Source organism: Pecten maximus, chromosome 17, assembly GCF_902652985.1.
Source record: "Pecten maximus chromosome 17, xPecMax1.1, whole genome shotgun sequence".
NCBI lineage: Eukaryota > Metazoa > Mollusca > Bivalvia > Pectinida > Pectinidae > Pecten > Pecten maximus.
The window spans coordinates 1,334,001-1,359,583 of NC_047031.1; the positions used below are offsets into that span (position 1 = coordinate 1,334,001).

The 25,583-nt window shown below is 37.8% G+C and overlaps 1 protein-coding gene across 1 annotated transcript in view; it reads right to left on the minus strand.

Moving 5' to 3' along the window:
- Nucleotides 1-18,537, minus strand: part of LOC117315401 (beta-1,3-galactosyltransferase brn-like) — an 80,886-nt gene extending 62,349 nt beyond the window's left edge. The window contains exon 1 of the mRNA XM_033869575.1: nucleotides 18,432-18,537. The gene's annotated coding sequence lies outside the window, so the exon portion shown is untranslated. The remainder of the gene's footprint in view (nucleotides 1-18,431) is intronic.
- Between the last annotated feature and the right edge of the window lie 7,046 nt (nucleotides 18,538-25,583).

Sequence of the window (25,583 nt, forward strand, 5' to 3'; positions counted from 1 at the left end):
TCATATAATCAGTACAAACTCGAGGCAATAAAATTCCTTACTTATCTAGAGTAATTATGTGTTCTAAGTTAAGAACTCCATTGTCTGGTTTTTTTATTCCCTTACATTGAATAAATAAAGCACTTTACATGAGTGAGGTTTCAAAGATGATCTTAATGGCTTATTTTGTGTCTATATTTCTAACAGTAAAAATGTTCAGTTAATTTTATTTCGTGGACCTATCGGCCCATAACTGAAAATAACAACTTGATTAAATATAAATATTCAACGGTACAATTACGTACATAAAAACGGAGAGTATACAACATGATATTGTAAGCTCATTATAAATAAGTGTTCATTTCAGTCATACTCAACTATCTAATTTTTCTATCTTTATATATAATAATATAATTAATATAATTTACCAGTTGTATTTAGTTCTTTTGAATTGTTTATGCTCAATAAGTATACTTATTTGAAACGATACATTTTTTGTATACTTGGCTTTCTGTAATAATAAATCAAAGTATATTTTGACGAAGGTCAGAGTAAAATGGACATTGTAATAAAAATGATATTATACTCGTCTTCCATTTCTTCTAAATTACAACAAGCGCAAAATCTGTTAGCCCTAGGAACATTATGTTTTCTGCCATACTCTATACTTAAGATTATGTGACGAAAGTCTTATTTTGAATCAAATAATCAAATAAAAATGTCAACAAGAATTATCGACTAAATGTTTATATTCTACTCCTCGTGATTAATCCTATTAATGATTTTTGCTGATACACATCCTTAATTTTATTTTCTATAACACTATACGTATAACAATCAACAATGGCATTGATATTTAATACATATAAGATAATTTTCTGTCCCAGACAAGCAGAGTGACCTAACTAAATGTGTCTTCGTCGCGGACTGACTTAGCTAAATGTGTCTTCGTCGTGGACTGACTTAGCTAAATATGTCTTCGTAGTGGACTGACTAAGCTGAATGTAACTTCGTCGTGGACTGACTAAGCTGAATGTAACTTCGTCGTGGACTGACTAAGCTAAATGTGTCTTCGTCGTGGACTGACTAAGCTGAATGTAACTTCGTCGTGGACTGACTAAGCTGAATGTAACTTCGTCGTGGACTGACTAAGCTAAATGTGTCTTCGTAGTGGACTGACTAAGCTAAATGTGTCTTCGTAGTGGACTGACTAAGCTAAATGTGACTTCGTCGTGGAGTGACTTAGCTAAATGTGTCTTCGCCGTGGACTGACTTTTTTTTTATATTTGTTTTATTTTTTAAGACATTTTTAATACATAAATATATAAGAACCACACACACACAAACACACATCAATTCCAATTGGTATGGTTTGCCTGTCATCACAATCATAATCGTATCATACTAATCATCATCATAGTAATCATCATCATCATCATATTCATCATCATCATAGTAATCAACATCAAAATATCATCATCATCATCATATCATCATCATCATCATCATCATTATCATCATCATCGTCATCACCATCATCATCATAATCTCATCATCATCATCATCGTTATAATATCATCATCTTCATCATAATCATCATCGTCATAATATCATCATCTTCATCATCATCATCATAATCATCATCATTGTAATCTTATCATCATGCTAATCATCATCATCATCATCATCATCATCATATTCATCACCATCATAATCTCATCATCATCATAGTAATCATCGTCATAATATCATCATAAGTTCATCATCATCATCATCATCATAATCATCACCATTGTAATCTTATCATCATGCTAATCATCATCATCATCATCATATCATCATCATCATCATCATCATCAAATAAACAAGGAGATCAATACATAAAAAAAAACATACATACTCCTATACTTGTATATATATTCTGATAAACATACATTCACCCACACACACACACACATACATATTCAGTTTCCTGGTAGCCTGATCAATCCTGTCGAGGGCCCAGCTTCTGTGTTTGTCATATCAACTCTTTCGTGGACTGACTTAGCTTAATGTAACTTCGTCGTGGACTGACTAAGCTGAATGTGTCTTCGTCGCGGACTGACTTAGCTAAACGTGTCTTCGTCATGGACTGACTAAGCTGAATGTGTCTTCGTCATGGACTGACTAAGCTGAATGTGTCTTCGTCGTGGACTGACTAAGCTGAATGTGTCTTCGTAGTGGACTGACTAAGCTGAATGTGTCTTCGTAGTGGACTGACTAAGCTGAATGTGTCTTCGTCGCGGAGTGACTTAGCTAAATGTGTCTTCGTCGTGGACTGACTAAGCTGAATGTGTCTTCGTAGTGGACTGACTAAGCTGAATGTGTCTTCGTAGTGGACTGACTAAGCTGAATGTGTCTTCGTCGTGGACTGACTAAGCTAAATGTGTCTTCGTCGTGGACTGACTAAGCTGAATGTGTCTTCGTCGAGGACTGACTAAGCTGAATGTGTCTTCGTCGAGGACTGACTTAGCTAAACGTGTCTTCGTCATGGACTGACTAAGCTGAATGTGTCTTCGTCGCGGACTGACTAAGCTGAATGTGTCTTCGTCGTGGACTGACTAAGCTGAATGTGTCTTCGTCGTGGACTGACTAAGCTGAATGTGTCTTCGTCGTGGACTGACTTAGCTGAATTTGTCTTCGTCGCGGATTGACTTAGCTAAATGTGTCTTCGTCGTGGACTGACTAAGCTGAATGTAACTTCGTCGTGGACTGACTAAGCTGAATGTGTCTTCGTCGTGGACTGACTTAGCTTAATGTAACTTCGTCGTGGACTGACTAAGGTGAATGTGTGTTCGTCGTGGACAGACTAAGCTGAATGTGTCTTCGTCGTGGACTGACTTAGCTAAATGTGTCTTCGTCGTGGACTGACTAAGCTAAATGTGTCTTCATCGTGGACTGACTTAGCTTAATTTGACTTCGTCGTAGACTGACTAAGCTAAATGTGTCTTCGTCGTAGACTGACTAAGCTAAATGTGTCTTCGTCGTTGACCGACTTAGCTAAATGTCTCTTCGTCGTTGACTGACTAAGCTAAATGTGTCTTCGTCGTGGACTGACTAAGGTGAATGTGTGTTCTTCGTGGATTTTTTTCTGTAGCATTCGGGTCGAATGATAGTTCATTTTCTATAGAAAATATATATATAGTTTTGTTTTATCTTAAATTGTGAATTGAATGATGCATTACTCGTCGTGTGAGCAATATACTGAACTTGTAAAAAGGTTTGAAAAGAAAATGAAACAGGACATTGCATGCGATCTATTCTCTCTGGTTTGTTGTGGCAACCGTTTGCATAAGTTCGTTAGGTGAAGCTAGCAAAACATTTTCTCAAACTCGTGAGCAAACATCCACAAACGTTCTATATAAATAGGAGACGTATAAAGATCTCTCTATAGGGGGTATATAGCATGTCTATCGAGATGAGTAGTTAGTGTGGAATGATTTATAAATGTCACGGTTTTTTTTTAATTGGGCCCTCTTCAGAATAAACAAGACCCTTCTGTGTAACTTATATGGACTTTGTGAAATATTCCTTTTCATTGTCTATATAGGGACGCATTCAACAGAAACTCAGGATATCGTATTTAAATCACCAGTATGCAGTATTTGAATTGCCATTGAATACATAAACAGTTGGAAGGCCTGGACCACTGAATCATTTATCGGAAACTTGATCCGCATCTAAACACACGTGTGTTATCCTGTTGCTACAACAAATCAGCGTCATACTTTCCGCCATTATTTTTACATATATTTATCATTATTTCACATCCTGCCGTATAAACCAGTTCAACTGACCCTGGACATTAGAGAATTTTTTTTGCGGTAATCCATGGTTATTTATTTGAACAAAAACAAACGATATCAAAATATCGTAAACAAACGGCACACTACCCACTTAGTCATCAAGTTCAACCCGTAAACAAACCGGCACACTACCCACTAAGCCATCAGGTTATCCTTGTAAACAGGCTGGCACACTACCCATTAAGCCATCGAGTTCTCCCTGTAAACAGACAGGCACACTACCCACTAAGCCATCAAGTTCTCCCTGTAAACAGACCGGCACACTACCCACTAAGCCATGAGGTTCTCCCTGTAAACAGACAGGCACACTACCCACTAAGCCATCAAGTTCTCCCTGTAAACAGACAGGCACACTACCCACTAAGCCATCAGGTTATCCCTGTAAACAGACCGACACACTACCAACTTAGCCATCAGGTTCTCCCTGTAAACAGACCGGCACACTACCCACTAAGCCATCAGGTTCTCCCCGTAAACACACAGGCATACTACCCACTAAGCCATTAGGTTCTCCCTGTAACCGACCGACACACTACCTACTAAGCCATCAGGTTCAACCCGTAAACAAACCGGTACACTACCCACTAAGCCATCAAGTTATCCCTGTAAACAGACCGACACACTACCAACTTAGCCATCAGTTTATCCCTGTAAACAGACCGGCACACTACTCACTAAGCCATCAGGTTCTCCCTGTAAACAGACCGACACACTACCCACTAAGCCATCAGGTTCTCCATGTAAACAGACCGACACACAACCCACTAAGCCTTCAGGTTCTCCCTGTAAACAGACAGGCACACTACTCACTAAGCCATCAGGTTCTCCCTGTAAACAGACAGGCACACTACCCACTTAGCCATCAGGTTCTCCCTGTAAACAGACAGGCACACTACCCACTAAGCCTTCAGGTTCTCCCTGTAAACAGACAGGCACACTACTCACTAAGCCATCAGGTTCTCCCTGTAAACAGACAGGCACACTACCCACTTAGCCATCAGGTTCTCCCTGTAAACAGACCGGCATACTACCCACTAAGCCTTCAGGTTATCCCTGTAAACAGGCAGGCATACTATCCATTAAGCCATCAGGTTCTCCCTGTAAACAGACCGACACACTACCCACTAAGCCATCAGGTTCTCCCTGTAAACAGACAGGCACACTACCCACTAAGCCATCAGGTTCTCCCTGTAAACAGACCGACACACTACCCACTAAGCCTTCAGGTTAACCCTGTAAACACGCCGAGACACTACCCACTAAGCCTTCAGGTTCTCCCTGTAAACAGACCGACACACTACCCACTAAGCCATCAGGTTCTCCCTGTAAACAGACCGACACACTACCCACTAAGCCATCAGGTTCTCCCTGTAAACAGACCGACACACTACCCACTAAGCCATCAGGTTAACCCTGTAAACAGACAGGCACACTACCCACTAAGCCATCAGGTTCTCCCTGTAAACAGACAGGCACACTACCCACTAAGCCATCAGGTTCTCCCTGTAAACAGACCGACACACTACCCACTAAGCCATCAGGTTCTCCCTGTAAACAGACCGACACACTACCCACTAAGCCATCAGGTTCTCCCTGTAAACAGACAGACACACTACCCACTAAGCCATCAGGTTCTCCCTGTAAACAGACAGACACACTACCCACTAAGCCATCAGGTTCTCCCTGTAAACAGACAGGCACACTACCCACTAAGCCATCAGGTTCTCCCTGTAAACAGACAGGCACACTACCCACTAAGCCATCAGGTTCTCCCTGTAAACAGACAGGCACACTACCCACTAAGCCATCAGGTTCTCCCCGTAAACAGACAGACACACTACCCACTTAGCCATCAGGTTCTCCCCGTAAACAGACAGGCACACTACCCACTAAGCCATCAGGTTCTCCCCGTAAACAGACAGGCACACTACCCACTAAGCCACCAGGTTCTCCCTGTAAACAGACCGGCACACTACCCACTAAGCCATCAGGTTCTCCCTGTAAACAAACAGGCACACTACCCACTAAGCCACCAGGTTCTCCCTGTAAACAGGCCGGGACACTACCCACTAAGCCATCAGGTTCACGCTGTTAGCAGAAACTGTCATGATGTTTTCTAGTACCGTTTTCTCAAATAGATGTTTATCTATGAAGACATAATTCATCTGCCATTGATACTACGATTGTATGTATTACTCCGAATACACTTTATATCGAACTCATTTTTCACCATTCCTACCAGCAGACACTGTAGTAGCTTGATTTTCGTCTTTTGGAAAAGTCGAAAAGACGAAAATTAAAATACTTGATGTTCGTCTTTGGGGGGAGGGGGGGGGGGGGGGCGAAAGGACGAAATGGCACAAATCAGCCACCGTAGTATCGCAGAGGAATGGAAATTACAAGTCTAATCTTAATCAGATTGATCAATAGGTATAACGTATGCTTGAGAGCCAATCAAAATAGACAGACGATTTATCTATATCCAAGTGCATCCCCATAATATTGTTGGTACAGCGACCAATTATAACGGCAGCAAAACAATGACTCATTGATATTGTCAGTCTATGATATCAATTGCATTGTAGATTATACAAAAATATAACGTAACACAGCTTTGTAAACTTTATCGATAGTAACAACCGTAACGATATCATGAAATTTAAAATTATATCAATAATTAACGACTAAAAAGAAAATTTGCATATTACAGAATACCGCAGATGATTATCAACGAGTTATATTTCATGAGATAACTATGGAACGCCAGAGCTGTCTTAGGTGATCAAATATGATTATATTCGGTGGTTATGTCTTTATATGATGTAGTTATACCATTATATGCGGTGCTTTTTACTTTATATTCGGTGGTTATGTCTTTATATGAGGTAGACACATCCTTATATTCGGATACGACTTTATATTCGGTAGATATGTCTTTATATGCGGTAGATATGTCTTTATATTCGGTAGACATTTCCCTATATTCGGTAGATATGTCTTTATATTCGGTAGACATGTCCTTATATTCGGTAGACATGTCCTTATATTCGGTAGATATGTCTTTATATGCGGTAGATATGTCTTTATATTCGGTAGACATTTCCCTATATTCGGTAGATATGTCTTTATATTCGGTAGACATGTCCTTATATTCGGTAGACATGTCCTTATATTCGGTAGATATGTCTTTATATGCGGTAGATATGTCTTTATATTCGGTAGACATTTCCCTATATTCGGTAGATATGTCTTTATATTCGGTAGACATGTCCTTATATTCGGTAGACATGTCCTTATATTCGGTAGATATGTCTTTATATCCGGTAGATATGTCCTTATATTCGGTAGATATGTCTTTATATTCGATAGACATTTCCCTATATTCGGTAGATATGTCTTTATATTCGGTAGACATGTCCTTATATTCGGTAGACATGTCCTTATATTCGGTAGATATGTCTTTATATGCGGTAGATATGTCCTTATATTCGGTAGACATGTCCTTATATTCGGACGATATGTCTTTATATTCGGTAGATATGTCCTTATATTCGGTAGACATGTCCTTATATTCGGTAGATATGTCTTTATATTCGGTAGACATTTCCCTATATTCGGTAGATATGTCTTTATATTCGGTAGATATGTCTTTATATTCGGTAGATATTTCCTTATATTCGGTAGATATGTCCTTATATTCGGTAGATATGTCCTTATATTCGGTAGACATTTCCTTATATTCGGTAGATATTTCCTTATATTCGGTAGACATTTCCTTATATTCGGTAGATATGTCCTTATATTCGGTAGACATTTCCTTATATTCGGTAGATATGTCTTTATATTCGATAGACATTTCCCTATATTCGGTAGATATGTCCTTATATTCGGTAGATATGTCCTTATATTCGGTAGACATGTCCTTATATTCGGTAGATATGTCCTTATATTCGGTAGATATGTCCTTATATTCGGTAGACATTTCCTTATATTCGGTAGATATTTCCTTATATTCGGACGATAGGTCTTTATATTCGATAGACATTTCCCTATATTCGGTAGATATGTATTTATATTCGGTAGACATTTCCTTATATTCGGTAGACATGTCCTTATATTCGGTAGATATGTCTTTATATTCGGTAGATATGTCTTTATATTCGGTAGACATGTCCTTATATTCGGTAGATATGTCCTTATATTCGGTAGATATGTCTTTATATTCGGTAGACATGTCCTTATATTCGGTAGATATGTCTTTATATTCGGTAGATATGTCTTTATATTCGGTAGACATGTCCTTAAATTCGGTAGATATGTCTTTATATTCGGTAGACATGTCCTTATATTCGGTAGATATGTCTTTATATTCGGTAGATATGTCTTTATATTCGGTAGATATGTCTTTATATTCGGTAGACATGTCCTTATATTCGGTAGACATGTCCTTATATTCGGTAGATATGTCTTTATATTCCGTAGACATGTCCTTATATTCGGTAGATATGTCTTTATATTCGGTAGATATGTCTTTATATTCGGTAGACATGTCTTTATATTCGGTAGATATGTCTTTATATTCGGTAGACATGTCCTTATATTCGGTAGACATGTCCTTATATTCGGTAGATATGTCTTTATATTCGGTAGACATGTCTTTATATTCGGTAGATATGTCTTTATATTCGGTAGACATGTCCTTATATTCGGTAGATATGTCCTTATATTCGGTAGATATGTCTTTATATTCGGTAGACACGTCTTTATATTCGATAGACATTTCCCTATATTCGGTAGATATGTCTTTATATTCGGTAGACATGTCTTTAAATTCGATAGACATTTCCCTATATTCGGTAGATATGTCTTTATATTCGGTAGACATGTCCTTATATTCGGTAGATATGTCCTTATATTCGGTAGACATGTCCTTATATTCGGTAGATATGTCCTTATATTCGGTAGATATGTCCTTATATTCGGTAGACATTTCCTTATATTCGGTAGATATTTCCTTATATTCGGTAGATATGTCTTTATATTCGATAGACATTTCCCTATATTCGGTAGATATGTCTTTATATTCGGTAGACATTTCCTTATATTCGGTAGACATTTCCCTATATTCGGTAGATATGTCCTTATATTCGGTAGACATGTCCTTATATTCGGTAGACATGTCCTTATATTCGGTAGACATGTCCTTATATTCGGTAGACATTTCCTTATATTCGGTAGACATGTCCTTATATTCGGTAGATATGTCCTTATATTCGGTAGACATTTCCTTATATTCGGTAGACATGTCCTTATATTCGGTAGATATGTCTTTATATTCGGTAGACATGTCCTTATATTCGGTAGATATTTCCTTATATTCGGTAGATATGTCCTTATATTCGGTAGACATGTCCTTATATTCGGTAGATATGTCTTTATATTCGGTAGACATGTCCTTATATTCGGTAGATATGTCCTTATATTCGGTAGACATGTCCTTATATTCGGTAGATATGTCCTTATATTCGGTAGATATGTCCTTATATTCGGACATTATGTCTTTATATTCGGTAGATATGTCCTTATATTCGGTAGACATTTCCTTATATTCGGTAGACATGTCCTTATATTCGGTAGATATGTCTTTATATTCGGTAGACATGTCCTTATATTCGGTAGATATTTCCTTATATTCGGTAGATATGTCCTTATATTCGGTAGACATGTCCTTATATTCGGTAGATATGTCTTTATATTCGGTAGACATGTCCTTATATTCGGTAGATATGTCCTTATATTCGGTAGACATGTCCTTATATTCGGTAGATATGTCCTTATATTCGGTAGATATGTCCTTATATTCGGACGATATGTCTTTATATTCGGTAGATATGTCTTTATATTCGGTAGACATGTCCTTATATTCGGTAGATATGTCTTTATATTCGGTAGACATGTCCTTATATTCGGTAGATATGTCCTTATATTCGGTAGACATGTCCTTATATTCGGTAGATATGTCCTTATATTCGGTAGATATGTCCTTATATTCGGACGATATGTCTTTATATTCGGTAGATATGTCTTTATATTCGGTAGACATGTCCTTATATTCGGTAGATATGTCTTTATGTTCGGTAGATATGTCTTTATATTCGATAGATATGTCCTTATATTCGGACGATATGTCTTTATATTCGGTAGACATGTCCTTATATTCGGTAGATATGTCCTTATATTCGGACGATATGTCTTTATATTCGGTAGATATGTCCTTATATTCGGTATATATATCATTATATTCGGTAGATATGTCTTTATATTCGGTAGACATTTCCTTATATCCTGTAGATATGTCTTTATATGCGGTAGACAATTCCTTATATTCGGTAGACATGTCCTTATATTCGGTAGATATGTCTTTATATTCGGTAGATATGTCTTTATATTCGGTAGATATGTCCTTATATTCGGTAGATATGTCTTTATATTCGGTAGACATTTCCTTATATTCGGTAGATATGTCTTTATATTCGGTAGATATGTCTTTATATTCGGTAGACATGTCCTTATATTCGGTAGATATGTCTTTATATTCGGTAGACATTTCCTTATATTCGGTAGACATTTCCCTATATTCGGTAGAAATGTCTTTATATTCGGTAGACATGTCCTTATATTCGGTAGATATATCCTTATATTCGGTAGATATGTCCTTATATGCAGTGCGTTTCCCTTTATATTCGGTAGTTAAAATGAAACTTTATATTCGGTACAAACTTCCTTATATGCTGTGCAAACTTCCTTATATGCGGTGCAAACTTCTTTATACTATGTGCAAACGTCTGTATGATGATGACCAAACCCGGAACTTTTTGAGTGGATGAATCCTACAACGACACCATACAGAGAAGCGTCAAAGCAACCCAGACTCAAGAAACTCCAAACAAAATCTTGCTTGAAGATTTGAAACATGGTATATAATCATGAAATACTAGATTTTCCTTAGCTGTATAACTATTTTGAAGAAAAGTTATCTTTCATTGTTGTTTAAAGGGGTATGGCGCATATTGGCATGTTTCGACCTAACGGTCACCGTTTTCAAAATCAAAAAAAAAAAAATGTTAAAAACTGAGTTTATGAATACAAACCATAAATCTATAACAAATAAGATTCTTATTTGCGAAAAATTTGTTTGTTCGTTGCAATGAATATTTCATAAAATGACCGTAAAGTTGCATCATCGAGTTATTTGCAACTTTCGAGGGAAGTTTTCCCGCATTCATATCATTTTTTTACATAGAGCGCATCGGAAGACCAACTTTTACAATGTCTAATTTTATTCTATATACCAAAAGGACAACTAAAATCCTATTTTTAAAAAGTGGTCCTCCGATGTGCTGGTATAGAAAAATTGAAAAAAACATAGTTGATAAAACATTTTGATTTTAGCATTAACTAGACTGACTCTAAATGATAACATAAACTTCACATGTTAGTCCGCATAGCTCATATGGTAGAACGATCGATTATCAACCCGAAGGTTTGGAGTTCGAATCACTAAGATGCATCTCATTAATATTTTGTTATGTTTCTAAAAATGATAACTTTCAATTTTTCTTGGTCATATTTGAAAGATATTTTCAACATTAAACACATATTTGATATGAAGTATTTAGTATAAAGATAGAAATGTTGAGATAGCAAATGTTCACTTTAATGAAAAAAAAGAGTGAAATCATAACCTATTTACTCCGTATCATTCAAAGTAAAATCTGAATGAACTGAGGGAATCACTGGGGTCACGTGATATTTTACCTGTATTTTTAGCCCAGACTATCGCTGTACGTGGCCTCGGTCAGAATAATCGGAAAACGACCATACATGAACCTCTTTTTTAAGTTAATGAAAATGATATTAACAAGCATGATTAAATTGTCTAAGCATACAGTGAGGACGTTAAGTATACCAAACTTTCCCACTAGAAAACAGACTTAGTAATGTGTTTCTTTGTGTGGAAAATGAAGCCTGTTTTTTATAACTTGTCCATTAAGCACTCACTTCTATGGTATTCCGTTAGGGCCAAATTTCCAATAACGCTCCTTCGACCTAAACGCGAAGGAGCGAAAACACGATGGCGAAGGAGCGAAAACACGATGGCGAAGAAACGATGGAACTTCGCTCCTTCGCCATCGTGTTTTCGCTCCTTCGCCATCATATTTTCGCTCCTTCGCCATCGTGTTTTCGCTCCTTCGCCATCGTATTTTCGCTGCTTCGCTTCTTCGCCATCGTGTTTTCGCTCCTTTGCCATCGTGTTTTCGCTCCTTCGCGTTTAGGTCGAAGGAGTGAAGGAGCGATACTGGAAATTTGGCCCTAACAGAACACCACACACTTCAGATTAAAAACCTCGATGTTTATGATATACATGTATCTCAAATAATAGTCTATAAGTGAGTGATTTTGCTTCTTGTTATTTCAAACACGGACAATGTACATACCAATATGTGTCCGTGCTTCAAAAACAAATAAAAAACGAAACCAAAACCAAAAACATGCATAAAACAAAAGATAATATACATAAACGTCGCAAGTTTTAATTGTAAATAGTTTATATAGTAATACGCTTGTCTTCTAGCCCTTTAGTTCTGTCTGAACCAGCTGACGAGTTAAACCGGGGGTCGCGGGTTCGATCCCGGTGGAGGTACACTTCTTGCTTTTCTGTTACATTTGGTGCCGTTGACCACTCCAAATGAAAAAACTATAGGAAAATGAGAGGCTTCGTTGGGGATAAAACCTGGGTTAATGTGTGTTCGGCGCAAGTTTTAATTGTAAATAGTGTACATAGTGATACGGCCGCCTTGCTTCTAATGTCGGTGATGGGGGAATGTCCCTTTAGCTAAGTCGGTAGAGCGGCGGACCAGTAAGCAAGGGTCGCGGGTTCGATCCCTCCGCACTTTTACGTTGTTAGTAGCATTTGAAATGTGGCAGTAGAATAATGATATCATTATGCAGTGCACATGTCATCACGGATATGATGTGTGCGATAATCTGGAATCCGACAATGCAAAATGAAGACAATGCTAGTCACATCAGGACAAACAAAAAGAATTTCAGCCGATATACGTATAGATGTAATACATTGTGTTTACATGTTGTTGGGTTTTTTTTTAATGGGGGATGTATAATTTACAGTCTATATGTATTGGATTAGGCCCTAATATTGGCCTAGTTTGTAGCATATTTTGCAGATGCGTTGTGTCATTATTTTAAATTAGGTGCCTAACATCCTCCTTCTCCCCTCCCCCCTCCCCCAAAAAAATTATAGAAAAAAAAACAAGAAATATCTTTTAAAAAGATAAACGGCATAGTTTTAATGCTGGTGGTTATAATGTAAAACTACTGGTGAAATAAATTAACGAACTACGATGTAATTAATAAATGCGCAGTTTCAGCACGGATAACAAAATGATATCAGTTTGAATCATTTTTGGTGATAATAAGACTGCAAATGTGTCATTTGAATAGATGCATCCACTTATTCAGCTTGCATTCAATTGAAAAGGGACATCACGGTAAAAACGTTGCAATTTTCACTGAATGTACGCGTTTTGTTCCTTTCCAGTTATTTTTCTGTGCTGTTCCAATGTTCACAGTCAATCCCTATGTCCAGCTTGACCACTCGATTTACTTGGGAATCCCCCTCTAAATTTAGCGCGGAAATTATTTTTAGATCATTACGTGACTGTTTTGAAATCGTGGCAACACAAACACACGATAGTTTACAAGGCGATATCTATATTCCATCTGGGTTAGTTGGATAACGATATTATACACAGTGGTTTAAATGTTAAATAACACGTTCTGTAAATATTATTTATGTGTAAATAAGTGTAAACACTGTTCATATAGTATAGTGACAGTAGCAATGTACTGGTACAGACTGTATTTGTGTAAATATTACCGAAATTATCATGACCTACTATCAAACAATCAAGCAGAATACGAGCGGCGTCCGTATTACTGCTGTTTTCATGTTTGAACTGTTACAATCTATTGTACTGCTTCCCAAGTTTAATTCTAGGATTGTGTTTGACCCATTTTCCCATTATTCTCTTCATTGCGGAAGCTGTTATAGTTTTCAACCGCAGCCGATTCACATTGGAAGCCATTTTTGTTTCCGTATATGTCACAACATTTGCATATTCAGAGTGATAACCTTTTAATAATTGATGTTTTTATGTATATACATCATCAAATTCGAATGGTCAGTCATTGTTCAGAAGGTTAATTTTTAAAGATATACCAAATAATATGATAAAAAATACAAAATAGATATTGGTTTACCGTGAGGTCCCTTTAACTTTGTTTCGTTTTTAACTGTATATCTGCATTTTGCATTGACCGCTACATTGACCAATCACATACTTCATCTTGACCAGAACGCCACCTGTCGCGTCATATCTGGGGCCAAAAGAAAATTAGACGGCTATGCCGAAAAATCTGAAAATGTGGTACATGTTCTTAGACTGTTATTCTCATGTCCCTGTGTTTCCTTCTTGATTAACGGTGAGTCAGGTGATTATAGCTGAGCTCTTCTAAGGCTTTGCCTTAATTCATATAACATTTCATGATTATATACCATGTTTCAAATGGTCCGTTTCAAATCTTCAAGCAAGATTTTGTTTGGAGTTTCTGGAGTCTGGGTTGCTTTGACGCTCTCCGTACGGTGTCGTTGTAGGATTGATCCACTCAAAAAGTTCCGGGTTTGGTCATCATCATACAGACGTTTCCACATAGTATAAAGAAGTTTGCACAGCATATAAGGAAGTTTGCACCGCATATAAGGAAGTTTGCACCGAATATAAAGTTTCATTTTAACTACCGAATATAAAGGGAAACGCACCGCATATAAGGACATATCTACCGAATATAAGGACATATCTACCGAATAAAAGGACATAACTACCGAATATAAGGAAATGTCTACCGAATATAGACATATCTACCGCATATAAAGACATATCTACCGAATATAAGGTTATGTCTACCGAATATAAAGACGTATCTACCGAATATAAGAATGTATCTACCTCATATAAAGACATAACCACCGAATATAAAGTAAAAAGCACCGCATATAATGGTATAACTACAGCACATAAAGACATAACCACCGAATATAATCATATTTGATCACCTAAGACAGCTCTGGCGTTCCATAGATAACAATTCAGACAGATATTGATGATGAAGTTTAATGCCTGTTTGATCGACACCGCGGACAAACATCAGACAAAGTGTCCGTTTCCTGTAGCTCGTTCTATTTGTTTACACCTGAAGTGACGTTCTTGGCAACAGAAACCTGGATAATTCATCCAGGTTTTAAAACATCAGTGAAGTATATGGATAATGTACATTATTTCATTTAATCATTGATGTCGGTTTTTTTTTAGTTTCATCGGGGTATGAAACAAATTTTGTTTGCAAACTGTATGAATCCGCGTGTGAAGGGAGAGTGTATTGTGGGGTATGGAGGGGTGACGGACTGTGAAGGGAGAGTGTATTGGGGGTAAGGAGGGGTGACGGACTGTGAAGGGAGTGTGTATTGGGGGTAAGGAGGGGTGACGGACTGTGAAGGGAGAGTGTATTGTGGGTAAGGAGGGGTGACGGACTGTGAAGGGAGAGTGTATTGGGGGTAAGGAGGGGTGACGGACTGTGAAGGGAGAGTGTATTGGGGGTAAGGAGGGTTGACGGACTGTGAAGGGAGAGTGTATTGGGGGTAAGGAGGGTTGACGGACTGTGAAGGGAGAGTGTATTGGGGGTAAGGAGGGGTGACGGACTGTGAAGGGAGGGTGTATTGGGGGTAAGGAGGGGTGACGGACTGTGAAGGGAGGGTGTATTGGGGGTAAGGAGGGGTGACGGACTGTGAAGGGAGAGTGTATTGGGGGTAAGGAGGGGTGACGGACTGTGAAGGGAGAGTGTATTGGGGGTAAGGAGGGGTGACGGACTGTGAAGGGAGGGTGTATTGGGGGTAAGGAGGGGTGACGGACTGTGAAGGGAGAGTGTATTGGGGGTAAGGAGGGGTGACGGACTGTGAAGGGAGAGTGTATTGGGGGTAAGGAGGGTTGACGGACTGTGAAGGGAGAGTGTATTGGGGGTAAGGAGGGTTGACGGACTGTGAAGGGAGAGTGTATTGGGGGTAAGGAGGGGTGACGGACTGTGAAGGGAGAGTGTATTGGGGGTAAGGAGGGTTGACGGACTGTGAAGGGAGAGTGTATTGGGGGTAAGGAGGGTTGACGGACTGTGAAGGGAGAGTGTATTGTGGGTAAGGAGGGGTGACGGACTGTGAAGGGTTTTAACATTAGTATACATCGATGGAGAGTTTTTCTCTTTTTCTTTAAGTAATAAACTAATGTCTATGAGGCTTGGAGAGAATTTTACAATGTGTATAGAGGGGATATTTCAGAGGATGAATTTGTATGAAGCTTCCCTTACATGGGTCTGACCATTTCTATACACCTCAACAAACATGCTCGTACATTCATGTAATGTGTACAACTTTGCTGTTTACAAAATAAAATACTGTTTAAACCAGACATGCTCGGATAGCTAGCGAGACGTTCGAACTCACAAAGGATCACTTGAAACAATTTAAATTGCGAACAGAACAGCGTTGAAATAATACACACGGTTATTTAAACTAGTTGTATAGGACCTTTTATGTGATATACGAGATACCCGTGCCCTCGCGGTAACGACCAGGCGATTGTCCGTGTATTATCTGGTTTAAGGATAAATGTTTAACTACATTGATGTCAAAGGAATTTTTTTAATTCCAACTGAGAAAAAAGTCCTTTCATGGCCAGAGAACTGCACTTTTAGAATTTAAAAGGCCGTAAATACTGTTCCCCGAATAGACATGTCTCTGAAAGACAAAAAGAATGCTGATTAGTGCTTTGTTCTAATTGTTTCTTTGATTTTCAAAAGAATTAAATGCTTGGGCCCAGTAATATTATCCCGATATGAACGGTGGTATCCTGAGATTGGATTTTTTTCAATGTGGTACCGATCGACCTCTACAGATTTTAGTGGGCCTTAGTTTCGCACTGGATCTGATCCGAACTCGAGGAGTAAACTAACATTTTAAGTGTAAGAGAGGATACAAGAAAATCGGGTCTAATTCTAATCATGGTCCCGGCATCTTCGATATTCACAAAAAGAAAATATAAGCTTATCATTTGTAAGCGAGCAGTACTTATTCCAGGACATCATTTTGGGCTTTGAGGAATGTTAAAATTGTAACTTTTAAGTGTTTTATTTATTGTGTGTGTGTGTGTGTGTGTGTGTGTGTGTGTGTGTGTGTGTGTGTGTTTTTACGTGTACTCCAAATATTTATTTAGAATTAAACACTTTAATCCGACAGTACTACCTCATTTGACTTATAATACGATACTTACAGTAATGCAAGAACATATTGATGGTTGTCATCAACATACAGATTAAAAGATATGCGGATTCACAGATATACGGATTCACAGATATACGGATTCAAAGATCGAGATATATCAATGTATTCACAGATATACGGATTCACGGATAACGGATTCACAGATATACGGATTCACATTATATATGCATTCACAGATATACGGATTCACATATATATATATACGGATTCACAGATATACGGATTCACATATATACGGATTCACAGATATACGGATTCACAAATGCATGGGTTGATAGAAATAAAATGTGGGAATTAACGGTCAGCAAAGACCGAAAACGTATACACTAGAAACTTCTCACACAAAAAAAAAAACATATCTTATAAATCGGCATATTATGTACTTGTGATCAATCTACAATTTATTTTAATCGATCTTTTTCATCTGTAATCTGCTAAAAGCAATCCCACAGTGTTAAAAACTACAAAAATTTCAAAATTCAACGAACTACAACTCGTACAAATATCAGCACTATAATCTAGCACGTCTATCCGGTCCTGGTTGGGTGGGGTAGGGCAGGGGTGAAGATTGGGTCAATGTATAGGTCCTTAGGGACCCGGGACGATGAGGATGTTAGAGGGCTGTTTTGACCCTTACTACATTTTTTACCAATAGTACAAGGCATTCCGATAGTAGTATAACATAATATTATAATATAGATTTGCGTTAACATTTTCCTGACATTTTTAATTTCTAAGCATCATTTTGTTTTTTTTATTCTATCACAGTGTCAGAATCTGCACAAAATCACCATCGAGGTCAAGCTGAAATCGTATCAAATACTAAAATGTTGTAAGAAAGTAGGAAACCCAAACATGTGAATAGGAACGTTTAACGAGAATGATTTGGGACCATAGAATATATTTTGTGATCAAACAGATTTTGGTCGACATAATCATTAGACCAGTTGTGTACAGAACCTAATTCCTTAGCAATTAACCTGGAAGTGTTCTAGTGGGATCAGTTGTGATGTAGTTCTCCAGTTCGTAGATTAGATGTCGCGAAAGCATGGCAACACGGAAGTTTCACATTAAGTACAACAATAACGTATTTTTCCACATACAATGATATCTAAAGATAAAAGAAGTTGCTAACTTACCTCACGGCCCCCTCTGAATCACATTAAACCAACACTGACTCTCTTGTATTCGTCTCAAAATGCATAAACATCCAAATTCGATAATGAAAGTTAACTTTGCCGACCGGAAGAGACGGCTCAAATAATATGACGTCATTTCCTTGTTTTTTTTTTCATTACGTCATCGATTGGCGCCAAAATGATGGTTAATAGCGTCGACCCGTCAAGAAGTCGAGCTTTGCACTTTTTTTTTCTTCATTAAATGTGATTTTAATAAGCGATATGCCAGCGGTTTCACTGGAGGGATTGTTTTAAAATATATACTGGTGAGGATTTCATGGAATCTAATCATTTAGGGTGGTCAAGTTGAGGACTAAGATCCGAATTACCCATCAACAAATATGTAAACGATTTTTTAAAATCAAATATGGAGATGAAGACTTCTGACAGATATGCTAACAATGTAGCTTGTTTACTACAGTCCAACATAAAATTTCACCACAACAGTCTAGAAACCTACGAAATTTGCGTTCGCTGTACTGTAAGACTGCTTTGAAAATATTGTTGAATAAAATAATGCAAGGCGGGAAGTTAATCAATTTCGTCTTTTATGTCCGTATAGACCAGGTGAAATCGGTAACCGGACACAACACACATGTAGCTCAGTTAGCTATAGAGCATAGCGTCATTTATTTGTTTAACGCACAACTTTAGCATTGACATTTCAGTGTCTGGGGAAATAATTGGTCAGGCAGTGTGACTTACCCATATATTTCATTCACCAAAACTACAATTATAACACAACATGTATTTGCTTAGTTTATTGGCTTTTCAGTATCTGGGGAATGTTTGGTTAGACTGGCTTACCGTTAATTTTTCATCCCCTATATATATTTACCACAGCTCCTGTAATATAATATCTAGTTGATTAAAAGAAACACGTGTTGTAACGAGTGATATTTACAATTGAGGTTATCTGATCTGTTTAAAAGCATCTGTCCACGGCTACGTTTCTCAGATACGGCATAATGCATAGTAACGAAGCCATGGGCAGAACATTTTGATTGCATTTTAGAAAACTCCGGAGGAAATCGATAAACCATTGCAATGTTTATGAAAATTCCCCATATATTTATATAATTATTTTCAATACATATACATTACAGTGGCGTAGGAAGCGGGGGGGGGGCAGGGGGGCAATTGCCCCCCCCCCCCCCCCCCCCCCCCACTTTTTACAGTGGGGGGGGGGGGACATATCTTTTTGCCCCCCCCCCCCCCCCCCTAATCTAAAAAAGGGGAAAAACACGAATTTATATATTCATTTCGATAAATTGTACATCCGGAACATTCTGACTTTTATACTAGTATATCAATCCTCAGTACGAAATTTTGCTTAATTTCATCACATAGATAAGTTGATGATAATTTGTGAAGTTAATTGAGTTCATAATGAGAACAAGACAGAAACACAACATGAATAAGAATGCGCGGTTTTAACGTGAATTGAGTGATACTAATTACCGACAGGTACGAGGAAACACAAAAAAAATTCAGCTCGCGCCTACGGCGCTCGCATTATCACTAAATTACTGCCCCCCCCCCCCCCCCCCCCCTCTCCTTTCGATTGCAGATCCACAGGGGGGCTTCGCCACCCTGGAACCCGCTGGGCGGCCCCCAGACCTCTCCCTCTCGCAAAAAAGGAAAAAATCGGCTCGCGCTTACGGCGCTCGCATTATCACTTAATTACTGGACCCCTCTTTCGTAAACTCCTCGATCCGCGCCTGATCCCAAATTATTGGCAATGTGCTATATTCATTTTCCGCGGAGGGCTTAGACCCCCTGGAACGCCCTATCAGGGCGCTGCCCTGGACCCGCTGGGCGGCCCCTCAGACCCCTCGTAAAAAAAAAAAAAAAAAAAAAAATCGGCTCGCGCCTACGGCACTCCCATTGTTACTAAATTACTGGACCCCCCGCCCTTATCATGGGATGTTGAAATGATAATTATTGGCTAATTTTGCGGAGATGGCAGAGATTGTTTAGTGCGTAAAATTTAAGGTTAAAAAAATCTGGACGTGTATATATTATATTTTGTCTTCCGGGAGCGTCGATTTATCAAAATAAGAGTGACAAATCAAAGTACAGTAGCAGTTTGAACTATGGTTTAGTGAATTAGTCAGAGCTAGCTTCCGTCTAGAGTTTGAATTAGTCAGAGCTAGCTTCCGTCCAGAGTTTGAATTGGTTATAGCTAGCTTCCGTCCACAGTTTGAACGATGACTTAGTGAATTAGTTAGAGCTAGCTTCCGTCCACAGTTTGAATTGTTTAGAGCTAGCTTCCATCCACAGTTTGAGCTATAATTAATTTAATTGGTTTGAACTAGCTTCCGTCCAGAGTTTGAATTGGTTAGAGCTAGCTTCCGTCCACAGTTTGAGCTATAATTAATTTAATTGGTTTGAGCTAGCTTCCGTCCAGAGTTTGAATTGGTTAAAGCTGGCTTCCGTCCAGAGTTTGAGCTGATGGTTTAGTAATTTGGTTAGAGCTAGCTTGATTTAAAATAAAGAATAATGATAATATACTTTTGTAAGCAGAAAAATATCATTTCAAATTGGTCTCCAGCGTTTGTCAATTTCAAACGGAGAGAGTAATGTTTCCCTAATATCCATTCTAAATTCACACATTACATATTATTGGTCGATGATTAAACAGCTGGATGATAAACATTCCATTACCCGGTAATTACTCGATATGTCAATCAATATTACAATACATTCACTTTTTTTCTTTTATCTACTTACTTTATTTATTTATTTATTTATTTATTCATTTTTTATTTTTTTACATTGTATTTTTCATTTATCTATGTATGTATCTCTTTATCATCTATTTTTTTCATACTTTATTTACTTATTTATCACCTGTTTTGTATTCATTCATTTATTCATTTCAAACATTTATATTTTTAATACACGACGTGAAATATCATTACTAAGAATAGTTGTACATTTACGATAAAAGGATATTTCAATTTAAATCTATAGGATTGTTTATATCCGTACATGATGCCAGAGAACACGATCTTAAAGTCCAAACGTTGTCGAAGAACACTACTGACCAACTCCCTAATTAAATCAACCGCGCGGGAGTTAAATTATCGTGGGGAAGGATTGTTAAAACACACTAGTCATATATATATACATAGATATACATTTTATATAGTTTCTTCAAATAAGATTGCTCGGTGACATTATTTTTGTACAATACTATTTTGTACATTTTTACATTCAGCTCAATTGCTTTTTAAAAATTCAAATGCATTTTGTTTTCTTTTCCCAAACTCACAAGATGTATAGAGAAAAACATATTTACAATATAATATATACAATTATATTTATGTTCGTAGTTGATACACAGCACTGTTTCACAACAAAACAGTTCCATTTTTTAAGAAGGACAGATCATGTTATTAATTATTCTGATATTAGCATTATATTAATTAGTTCGTGACATGTCTGTGACAATCAAATTCGTCCTTTATTAATTCACGTCATATTTCACACAGTAAATTAAAGCTCTAAATCAGAAAACTAAACCGCTATTCTCAGATTCATTTCGTCATAAAAAAATTCCTTTATCGCTGCGGTGGTGTTAAAGAGGCTTACCCGCAGACGGACCGGTAAACGGCACATCTCCGATCACTAAATAAACTTCAGTACACGTTTCTATGTGACAAAATTAGAGGCTTTCCGACTTTATTTCTTGAAAACAATTACAGAATATGTATTTAAAAGACGATTTAAAACTCAACCTGAGAGGGAAATGTATGGAATATAACGGCAAATCTTCTTTGTAAATCGCCGCTGCCTTTGAAGTTATCACTGTGCGGCACTGTGCACGTGCTTGTTTCTTTGATGTGTCAATCAAATTAGACTTATTGCGGGTTGCGATTAAATAAATAATATTTAAAAATGAGGTTTTAATATCACTTTTCAGCGTTTTATAAGGAAAATAAAATGAAAAACTCAACAATTCCAACAATCTGTCATGTGTAAAAAATCTTTTTCTATTAGCCAATTTTTCTGATCTCTCTGCGGGCAAGCCTCTTTAAACTTTTTCTACAGATTTTTGATTGCTCCACTTATTGGATTATAATAAAGAATGAACTCTTAACGTCGGTAAAGTGCTTGCCTGCTTGTGTCAATACGCCTACAAAAAGTTCCATGTCAAACGTAAAGCAGATTTAAATGAATGTCAATTAAGTTAAAGTAAATTTACACACATCGGGGTGTTGATTGATTTTCTCAATAAGACGGGAATTGACCCATTATGGTGCAGGGCCAAGTGTATTGTCAGATCTGAAAGGAGTTAAATGTGACTATACCCTTTTTATTCAATGTCGTCTACAGAATACAGGTCATACCTATGGTGGCTCGTTAGGGCCAAGTATCAGATATCGCATTCTCGCACTCTCGACCTTAGGTCGAAAACGCGACGACGAGGGAGCGAAAACGCGAGAATGCGAAAGAGCGAAACCGCGAGAATGCAAAAACGCGACGGCGAAAACGCGAGATTAATTGTTTCTAGCTCCTAAACAATACCGAAACATTCGGTCATGTTGTTAAAGCTCTGTGTAAATGTAAACTTTATTTATTTTACAACAATTGCGAAACAAGTTATCTTAGCTTATACTAATCACGCTTGGCCTGGATGGAAGCGCGCGAGGGGTTTTACTGTTGGAAGAAACCGGAGTACCCGGGGAAAACCCACGTGGTCGGGCAGGTGGCCCCATACCTTTTCACGTCCGATCGGGGAATCGAACCCCGGCCGCCTGTGTGAAAGGCAAGTGTGCCACCCGACCACCCGCTCTATGTAAAGCTCTGTGTACGTATTGGATAGTCGGGTCCAACATGGAAGGCCGATTACACAAATATGGCGGTGTGAGAGACTTATTTATTCAACCTGGTTGACATAGAATTAGAAATGTTTACCAAACAATATTGAACGAGGTTTTGTAATATTGAACGTCTTGTCAACAGCTATGGTCATTTAAGGACGACCCCCTGTGGAGGTAGGAATCAACTCCTGTATGCACAGGATCTGGTTCAGAAATCAGCTAGCTTGATATCGCGCTGAAGAATTTTCTGATTAAATATAACATTTTAGAAGGATAGCAGAATAACGATTGATTAAAATGTGATTATTTTAAATCTCGTGACTTCAATGTTTTGTTTTAGCATTAAAGTCCAGAATAATATCTAAAACTTAAATTTCACTTTGTTGTATGATTAAGCTGACAAATCATTGAAATGCTATAGGGGACCTAGATACCGTGATATGTATATACATTGGCCGAAATGTCGATGTAAGCTAAATTGACCATTAATACTGACCATTTACTGAATCTATTGTTAATGTCTAGAGTCGATTTCTCGACATGTGTTGACATGACGACGATGTAATGGTCGGACAACAGTCTGGGTTTTAAAAGTTCACAATACCCCAAAACTACACACACCTTGACCTCTCCGGGATGGATTAGTCTCTGTTGAGCTGCTCAGGACAACTTAATAATCTACGTCTCAGAATTCACAAATTCCTCTCCTCACTAAACTAATTCCGTAATCTTGTATGAACCACAGGGGGTCAAGGATAGTGGCCGGTCTAACGACACAGGGCCATATGACGTCCCCGCCGGCAGTCATCTGCGTCCTGTGTACATATTCATATTTTGCCCTTATTCAAATTAAACTCTCTGGGTAAATACTTACAAATCCATTTTATCCTCTGATTTTGAGCAACTTCTATAGATGATGAAATTATATACGGTTTATTGACGAATTATAAGGGGGGGGGGGGAACATTAAAGTACAGCGTAAACAGATCAGTGCTCTTTCTTTTCTTTGTGTGTGTGTGTGTGTTGTTTTAATGTCTCAATGAAGTATGTAGTAGTTGGTGCCTACCTCACGGGACAACACGACTTACTCGTCGTACACAGGCGATATTCCTTCATGTGAAATTCAAGTTAAATTCATTTTGAAAAAATTTCATTTGAATTTCACTTTTTTGCCCTTTTCACGTGAAATTCACGTGGATTTCATGTGAATTTCACGTGAATGAATATTGCCTGTGTATGGTACCCAGAGTAATTGAAGTAAACTATTACAAGGCCATGATCTCAGATTCCTGAGAAACACAAACTTACCCGAGGAGGGATCAAACCTAAAATCTATTATACCTGTGCTCAATCGGCTGAACAATCGGGCCCCAGGATTTACATATCACAAAGAAATCGTATTTTGTTTCGAGATGAGTTACGTCGGTTACTCAATAATATTTTTAAACCGATTTTTATCGTACATCAAGGTCTCCACACGTAACAATATCTCCGTCCGGCATTTAACTATCAGTACACGATATGACAGCCATTATACTTCTATTTCGATTTATGTTCGGTATTGAATTATTCTAACGGGAAATGTTTTGATAGCGAGTTGTGAACTGTTTCTATATTTGTACACGTATGATGAATGAATTGCTTAAAGTCTCGTTAATTTACCTCGATATATGTCATGTGGAGACTAGTCAAGTCTCCAGAGCGGCCGGGGAGTTCAACGCCCACGAAAATGAATTAATTTAAGTCTATAAATGGAATAACATCATTACTTTCACTCGATCACTCGGGAATTCTATTGAAGATCTTAAAAAGGGACTTCGGCACAAGTTTTTATTACAAACCAAATATAGACAGAAGAATATATATATATAGTATGTGTCTACCGGGTACGTGTACATAAACCAGTGGTATAGAGAAAGTACAGGCAGTTAGTTCAACGTCGGACAGTTGTTCCTAGGCAACAATGGCGACAAAAGAAGACGAAAGTGACATCTAGGTGGTTGTTTGTGAATCATGGAACATCTTATTCCTGAAAAGTCACAGAAAATGTCGGATACACTTATCTTTAAAACTATGCTATTGTTTTGTATGTTGACGCCCACAGTTAGATATAACAAAAAAATATCTTTAAAAAAGATAAACGACATAGTTTTAATGCTGATGGTTATAATGTAAAACTGCTGGTGAAATAAATCAACGAACTAATGCTTTTCAGCATGGATAACAAAATTATATCAGTTTGAATCATTTTTGGTGATAATAAGACTGCATTTGAATCAAGAAT